General features: G+C 43.0%; 1 pseudogene; it reads right to left on the reverse strand.

Moving 5' to 3' along the window:
* Positions 1–590: 590 nt before the first annotated feature.
* Positions 591–9,520, reverse strand: LOC119919190 (annotated as a pseudogene).

Below are 9,520 nucleotides of genomic sequence, written 5' to 3' on the forward strand. Positions count from 1 at the left end.
TAAATGGCTCATACACTGATCTATTGTCACGACCATTTGCTCATGCAGAACCATTTCTCCTTTAAAAATAAAAACACAAAACAAAAAATGTTTTCAAGTTTCACCTTTTCGTACCCCCTCACATTTTATCTGTGATCAGAGTTGTTCAGGTTGAAAAGGAACAAGAAATGCAAAAACGAACGAAGACTGGGTTTGGAGGGCTTCAAAGGGTACAGTTCAAGTTTGTCATTCCTCATGTGCAAGGTAATATAAAAATGCTACAACTCGTACAACTCTATTGTCAACAAGACAGGTTCAGGGCAGTCCCCCTGTAGTTTGCTAAACAAAAAGGGGCTCGAAAATTGGCAGGACAGCTTGCTCAATCAGTGATGCAATGCGCAGTCTCCACTCCCTGTGTTCTTTTTCTCTGCTCTTCAAATCTGCTGTCTATCCATTCATGTGAAGGAAGAGCAACTGTGGGAGTCTTCATCATTACATCAAGAGCCAAAACAACATGTCCATCCCTTGTCTCTTATGGCAGAAGAGTCATCTCCCTCCTACTTTGAAACGTCATTCCTTACTCTTTAGTTCCTATTACTTCGGCTGTTGGCTATACCATTGTTTTTTGTTTTTTTTAATCCTTCTGTGTGTCTCTCACTCGCTGTCAGTCTCTAGGTCTGAGTCAGACCACTGCACTGGGCTCAATTTCCCATTGCGCTGGGCATACTCAATAACTGCTGTGTAGCAAAAGTAGTACTGGTCCCAGGTCTGGATGCTGAAAGCCCTCTGAGTACGCATCCGCCGCACCGTCTGACAGACATCTATTGTGCCGATGTCCTCCAGCCGGGACAGGCAGATGTCCAGTGTACAGAACGTGCCTGGTCGGGAAACAGGGACCAAGGCATAGATTGAGAAGTTACACAAGAAAACGTTACCCAATTAAGCGCAGATGCTTAGGTCACAAAAGACTGGACAATACAGACAACACCACGGGAAAATCTAAAACTCTAGCAGTGTTTCCTCTAGGATTTTTTTCAGCATCGGGGGCTTGTTATGTTAAATGAAAAAATGGGTTTTGTAGAAATGTTACATAAATAAAATTACATAAAAAGTGAATAGAAAATAGTTTTTCTATTATTACCAGAACTCAGGTGACCGGGCTTGCATTGCAAAACTTAAAATGATACCCAGTCTACTTCAGTTACACGTCTTTACATGAAATTTTTTGTTTTGTTTTACAGCAACACCAATATAAATGCCAGAACAAAGCCACATACCTCGTAAAGGAAAAATGTCTTTAAATAAACACAGGTTTATCTAATAAAATGTCCACTCATAAAGCTATGTTTACCTGTGCGGCCAATGCCGGCACTGCAGTGCACAACCACAGGGGGGCCCCCTGGAGGCCCCGTCCAACTGGATCCCAGGCTCTGGACTGCAGCCTCCCTCCTCCGAAGCACATGCTCACGGAAGTCCAACATAGCTGAAGCACTTTTGGGCACCCCGAAGTCTGGCCAGCTGACATAGAGGTAGTGGTACACCTCCCGTCTCTCTCCAGACTAAGGAGAGGTGACAAAGGTTTAAAGAATAGAGCAACACATTACATGTAATGGGGATATCTTAGAAATTTAAGAGATTCCACTGACAAAAGCAATCCAACAATCTAGTCATCAGGGTCATGTCAAGTAATCTTATTAGAATTTTAAGTACCCCCCCCCAAAGTCATGAAGATATGCAGTCGGAGTGACTTACCTGTGTTTGTAAAGTTCAAGGTGGGAGAGTTTGAAGTCCTGAAACACCTGGATGTTGTGTTCCTGACCAAGAAGTATCCATGCTGCTCAGTCCTGCCCTCCTCAAGAGGCCAGTACTGACCACACTTGACACGCCCACGCTCTACCACCCTGAGACACACAAAATTTCACATCTTTTTAATCTCATCATAAGCCCATCAAGGACTAGGGATGGGAATCACAGGGTACCTCATGAAATGATACACGGCTCATGATACCGATAATATCATGATACACCAATTCTGCAATAATCAGTATATTGCAAGACAATCCTAAAATGATTCATCACGATATCTGTCTAACAATTAATACAAAATGCCTGTGAAAAGGTTCAGTACAGGTTCTCTCTCTTTATTTACTATAAGTCCAAATTGTTGCACAATTCTGCAGCATACGTTTTTCAGTCTTTTAGGATGTTAAGCATGCAAAATGTGTAGTTAATGTTAGACTATATTATCGCAATGCTAATGTCTGTTAGCATGTTAATGGAGATTCCAATTATATGTTAGCATTGAGCTAATACTCAAAGCACTATCATTTATGTATCAATAATGGGCTGGAATATAGATACAGTATCATGGAAAAAAGTATAGCGATACATTGCTGTATCAATTTTGAACACCACTTCTATATACAAACCCCATCTGTAACACACAACTGAATAAATAAAAATCTGAGATATAAAGGAGTCTCACCTGGTGGTCATGACAATAATAAGTACCATCTGTTCCCACCATGCGCCAGAAGTCACCAAAGGTTTTTGGCAAAGGACCTGAGGGACACAAAAGTCTGTCAGGTCATGGCAACACCAAACTATATCCCAATAAGGTGGGACTAAGTAGTGTTGGAGCAGAAAAAGTGTATATGGCATGGAGGGCTATATAAAGATAATAAGGAGTAGAAGAGTAGTTGCTGCTCACCCTGAGTTGCAATGTAGGCATTGGTCATTTTGTACCCATCCATGAAACTGGCATTAATGTAATCTGATGTCTGTGAAACACAAAGCAGAAGAGAGGTGAGATGTACTGCTTGGTGGTTGCATTTACTGCCTCCTGTAGGAGGACACTGAACATTACTATTAATAAGTGGGTTCCCCAAATCCTATTTTTAGGCCAGTCACATACTTAGGTTAGAAATGTAGACTGGAGTCACATTAAAATGTCATATATAAATACATTATTCCTCCATAGCAGATTCATTAATTTTACCAACATTTCTTCTAAAGCCATTATTTTGTCTGAAATACTTTTTACAACCTGGTCTTCTATTCATATTTTTAGCCATTATTGGTATCTGTTACGATAACACTGTGCTCATTTTTACAAAAATAAGACCCAGGCTGCCTAAAGCAAACAAGCCTTTTAAACCACACAAAACCCACAGAGACGGTAAATCACTCTACTTTCCAATCACATATATCAGATACAGTAGATAAAAGCAGGGGATGACACCACAAAGAACATACCCAAAATGTAGACACTCAAATCTAATAACTGGTAAAGCAACACCAATTCTCCACATTTATGTCTACAGCCAATCATTTGCTGATGCGTGCAATATTTAACATAACTTTGAGAGAACATTTGCGAATGAAATTAATCCAGAGTTCATTAAAACAAGAGAAAGAGAGAACAGATTGATGAATTAAGTATCACCTCATCCTCGTCATCACAGAGCTGGCAGAGTCGCACTCGTGACTGATCCAGGCAGAGAACGTCACTGTACCTGTTCTTTATCTGATTGGACAGTTTTCTGTAAAGGCAGAATTGAATACAATGTGAGGTAACACGACAGACTTATAATAGCGGGTTGATGTGTTAACCGTCATGAAATTTTCCTTCACCTTGGAACAGAGAAACTGAAAATAAAAACAAGTGGCCAGCAGAGAGACAGAAAGGCACCGAAAAAAAAAGGAGCCAAATGGACAGAATGTTTTCCCCTCTTACTTGGAGTAGTCAAAGGCGCCTGCTGGAGGCTCCTTACGGATCTCCTCATACTCCTGATAGATCCCCTTCTTTTTCTTTCGCTTCACATGCTCCACCAGGTCATGCACCGTCATGCCTCCCTGCTCTGGCATGTGAACAGACACCTCCATGCAGTGGTCTTCATCCTCAGGACCCCATGACGAAGACAGGGGCGGGGACTGGGAGGAAAGCTGCTGTGGGGGGCGAGGCAAAGACTTCTGGGGCAACGGCGGTACACCTTCCTCTTCCTCACCATCCTCCTCGTCCTCCTCCTTTACACCCTCATTCTGAGACCTACGGTTAGAGTCTGTTACCATGCCGTCAATCGTATCCCCACAACCCTTCTGGGAAAGCGGTGTGTCAGGGGGCGTGTCTGACTGGGGAGGGGCCTGGCGGCCACGACCATTAATGTTAGCATTGGGGCTACAGCCACTAACGGCCACGTTGGCCCTGCTCACTGCTGAGCCGTTCCAGTGTTGGTGGTTCCCCTGCGGCCTGTTTGAAGTAGACTGTGGGCTCTGCTGATACTGTCCTGGCCTCCAGTCCTGCCCTCCACCACACCGCAGTGGTTGTTTGGATTAGCATTGCTATCATCGTAGCAGTTAGAGTTAGCCACGGCTAGCTCAGAACCTAACTGTGAGTTTATATGGGTGTGGGACAGTGTAGCGCCTGCGCTTGTGTTGCTGCACTCTAAGCTGTAGGAGCGCAGCAGGCTTCCCACACAGTCGTGTGTGTCATGTTCTTGTTTGTCACCCTCAACAGTGTTTGTGTGTATATTAACACAGGACTGGATCCAAGCCACGTGGCTATACTGGGATGTCCCACCCAAGTGTTCAGGGAGGGAATACACTGGGATGTGACTGGCCAACTCATGAGCTTTCACAGTGCACACCTGGTGAAAGAAGAAAAAACAAGACATATTTCAAACATCAACTAAACAACGTGCATACTATGATATAACTCCAAATGAAAACAGACCTACATACCCTTTCTCTTAGCTTCTCGCGTACAAATAGGCGGAGAACGGCAAAAGGTGCTCGAAACCAAAGAGGGGTGATGACACAATGAAGACACATTTTAGACGAGCTGGAAATGCACCCTAGTAAACACAAACGCCAGACAGACAAAAGTATGAAAAGGGTTATAAAATTTCAGAGACCATTTGGACACCAAAAACTTGAAGGCAGGCAGATCAGAGAGAGCAGCGGACGTTCCTTATATTCACCTTGAGCAAATTGAGGATCTTGACACAGAGCTCATAGTCAAAATTGCCATAGCAGGAGTTGGTCATGTCGTAGATAAATATGAGCCCGTCTCTTTGAGTTTGTGCACTGGGGGGAAATAAACAAGATTTTCAAATTAAAAGCAGAGGAGGATGGTCAAAAGAAGCCATAACACACACATTATAATTTCATAAACTATACCTGAGATAAACTTCAAAAAATAAATAAAGGCATGTGGCTTTCTTTTTTTTTATCCAGGTGCTTATAGGAAAACAAATAAAAATCTCATGTTGGGGACAACAAAAGTGGCCAACACTATCTGGGGACCTGACTCCACTCATAGCGAGAGAAGTCACTAGTGCCTTTAGAAAGTAAAGTCTACATTGAAAAATGTAAAACAGAAAAGGGAAGAAATGAATGATGACAAAATGAAACGAGCAAGTGAACCACAACAACAAGGTACAAACTGCGTGTATGTATGTATGAATAAAGTGTTAGGACAGGGGTTCTTAAACTTTCTGGCAGTCCGAACCCTTTTTGAAGTTGAAAATATTTCGTTATTACTTAAGATTACAGATCGCTGGTGCTATAATCTTTGATTACACTGACAGGACAGCTGATTCAGTGGTTGCCTAGCAACATTAAAAAAAACGCAGTGCTTTGCTCAGGTTTTCAAACCAGCAAAGCGCTTTCTGTCTGATCGGGGCCTGATTCTTCTTTGTCGTTTTATAGCGGTTGGCATTACCGCCACCTGCTGGATTAAACAGTGCAAAATATTTACAGTGTCCACCCAATGTGATTCCATTCACAACTACAGTACGTCTAGTTATTTTCTTTTCTATTTTTGTGTCTATAGCAGCATTCTCGCGACCCCCCTGGGACCCCCCTGGGACCCCTAGGTTAAGAACCACTGGGTTAGGGCATCACCTCTCTATGGCTTTGTCCAGCTGATAGATGATGGCCTGCAGCACAGCTTTGTGGGTGGTGACATCTGGCCGATGGAGACGAGCAGTGAAGAGTGCCAAAGCAGCACCCTTTGCATCACGGCCAGGCTGGTAGGAACATTAACATGTTATTTATACACACCTTTGCAAATCCAGAGTGTTTGTATTCTATATGATTTGTGAGAAAGGGCAGCTAGAAATTATGATTATGTGCAAAAACAAATGTGCAGACTGACGTGCACATACACAAACACACAAAATTCTTCTTTAATGACTAGGGTGTGCACCATTTTACGTGTATCCTGGGGTGTAATACTGAAATGATAAACCGCAGTTACTTTGTGAAATGTGGATCATAATTGCTTCAACACTCACCAGGACTGTAAATTTGCCACTCAGCAGCTCAGAGCGCAGGGGCTCCTCGTCAGGGTTGATATTGATGATGCCCTCTTTGATTCTTGTGTTCTAGTTTTGATGCATGATGTTAGAGACAGGAGAGAAGAGGGGACGTCATCAGCTTGCAGCTAAAACAGCATGTACACAAACAGCATCAAAATTTTAACTTGAATGTGGTTGTTGTCTAGTGTTAGTCTGTAAATCAAACTGGAACAGGTTCTAACACTTGTTTTTTGTCATCGATTGTGCTTTTAAAGGTTATATATATATAGCAACAGTATAATACAGCACTTGTCTTCAGTCAGTATTAAACATAAAACAATTGGGTTAGCAATGGTTTTGTTTGTTGCTTATGTTTTTGTTTTCATTAGGATTTTATGGGTGTTCATGATATTGTGTCCACCTCCTGTATGGGTCTGCAAAGAAGACTGTGGACTGACTTTCCCCCCATACAGCACGTTGATATTTAGAACTGAACGGGGCAGGACATTGTTAGCATGTCTGCTAAACAGTCATCTCGGTTTTGTCCCCAAGCAACGCGCTGCTGTACCTTGTATGCTTGGAAGAGGTCGATGGCTCTGGAGACGTCAAACTTGCGGGCCATGAGAAACTTTACAGCGGTAGGTTGGGAGACGAACCCAGCACTGTGAGGCTGCTCCCTGCTACGCACCTCACTCAGGAACTCCTCCACAGCCTGGACAAACATCAGAAAGTTGATGGAAGACAAAAAGGTGAGGTGTTAGTGTGTGAGTGGGAGGCATGGCTCATGAGGTAGAGTAGCCGTCTAGTAATTGGAAGGTTCTTGGTTCGAGAGAGCATCAAAGTGTCCTTGAGCAAGACACTGAACACCTAAACTATTAGCGGCAGAAAACAAAATTGTGCAGAAGGGGTATAACCAGAGGAGGAGAACCTGATAGGAAAGAGAGAAGACAGGAATTACAACTGACATGACAAAGAAACGCGTGAGTCTGTCGGCCCTCCTCAGCCTTTTTGTTCTTTGCCTGCCAAAGTTACAAAAATGTGTGATACAGACGGCAGCAGCATGCTGGGGCCCTGGATGCTTTGGATGAGAGCACTCATATGCCAGGAAGAGACAACAGTCAGCTTGTTTTCACCCAAGTGAGCCGCAACTGTCCTCCAAATGTAACCAGCACAAGGAGAGTCTTATGAATGGGTACAACAGTTTAGCTATATACAAAACTGGAATCTACCCACTCATAGCACAAAGAAGAATGCAGAAAAATCTCATGAGCTCATGAGCAATTTTGTTAAAAGATAAAGCACTATTATACACACTTAAATATATGGCATTTGCTGTGTGACCCCTGCTCTTCTTCTACCTGCAAATGTTTTATTTCATGACAGACACTAGTAATTCATTAACCACAATGGGGAAAGTATATTAATTTTATGATGCCAGGCCTGGATAGGTGGTCTTTGTTGAAAGTCATGTGGCATACCACTGCAATATCTCACTGTGGGAAACCCTAACATATGTGTATGGAACCATGTCATCAGCACAATAATGAACATACACAAAAAAGTATATATTTTTATTTAACTACATTTATACAGTCACAGCACTTGCACTTCAAATGATTGAGACTGTCAGGATGTGACGTAGTCTGAACTCTGTGGCAAGAATGCACTGTGGGTGCAATGCTGTGACTGAACACATATTGAAGCTGCAAAGTGTATGCACACATGTTCGAGAAACGTACACCTGGTCCTGGCATTTCAATTGAGACAAGAGATGCGAGGGATAAAATTAGACAAACATACTTACACCAAAGGTTACAATTTAATGCCCTCGACAACCCTCAAGCTGGCATTCAGTTACTGGTAGTATATTTTATCATAATTTTCAAGTAATGAATCTAGTGATGTGTGATTTAAATGTAGCCTCCCTTGAAGAGAGTTAATGTAAGTTACCATAAATGTTGCTCTAAAATCAAGTTGAAGTTGCCAAACATGTTTGTAAATGGCCAACAGCAAGCTGGGATAACATTTTTGGATTTGGGGAAACTATAAAACAAAGTCAGGGAGGGTACCTTTAAGTCTCACAGTTAGGATATACTGTATGTTACCACCAGTAACTGAACATCAGCACCAGGATGGTTGCAAGCACATCAAGTCGTTAATTTCATCGGCGAGCTAAAACTGCAAACGTTTTATACAGCAAGTGGACAGGGCAGTAAATCGATGGACGTTACTGAATCTGGGAAAGGGCATGTTCACTACCAAAGACACATCGGCAAATCTGGGGAGCAGTTACAAGCGTGTTCTGTAACATAGCTTAGTGATCCGTTAACTTTGTGAATAAATGCGGCAGATAAAACAAGCGGCTATACAATGAAGCTGTCATCACAATTGCTGCGTGACATTTGAGGGTTTGCTATCAATGTCAGGCCCACCCCTTTACTAGAAAGTGATGGCAACAACAATGCTAGGAACCGGAGGACCACTTCTGTGAATCGTAAATCGGAGAGCAGACTACTGCTAGCTAGCTCGTTGCAAACACTAGCGTCTTGGTCTGTCTTGACTTTGTCATGGTGCATAATGACAATCACCACTTACAGCAATCAGTGTTTGGTCTTTTTAAACCTTCCCTTGGTCCAACATGATATTTAGAGTCTAGCAAGATCGCTGTCGAGGAAAATCCCTGCAAGTCAACAATAGCTATTAGCATTAGCCAGCAGCTAGGTTACATGTGGCAGCTGGATGACTAACGATAGCTTTAAAGACACTTGAAGCCGCATTTACGGGGCAAATCATAGGTAACGACGTATATCTACTTAAATCAGCGACATGAACATAGATATGCGGTACACGTAAAGCTGGGTTGTCAAGGGAGCGAGTATTCGAGATACAAAGCCGGTTAAGTGAGCCCTACTACTACTACTACTACTAGCAAGCGCCATCATGCTAACACACATGCTAACTGCTGTCAGTCACACCGGAGTCACTAGACTCAGGAGGGTGCTAACGGGCCAGGGCTGTTTACTACACCGCATCGTTCACGGGGACAATCACCGTGACTAAATATATGGGAAACACCGCCGCTTACAGAAGAAACTGATGGTGACACGTGTACACGCTGAACCTAATGGAAAGATGAGGAAAAGTCCGTAAAGAGACCCTTACCAGCTGCTCCTGAGTTGTCAGGGCTTCCGCCATCTTGAAGCCTCCGCAACGTCGCAGCGGGCGCGCCCACCAGCCGCTCA

This window comes from Micropterus salmoides, unplaced genomic scaffold, assembly GCF_014851395.1.
Source record: "Micropterus salmoides isolate LMB-PRFRI ecotype aquatic unplaced genomic scaffold, ASM1485139v1 Ms_hic_scaffold_2606, whole genome shotgun sequence".
NCBI lineage: Eukaryota > Metazoa > Chordata > Actinopteri > Centrarchiformes > Centrarchidae > Micropterus > Micropterus salmoides.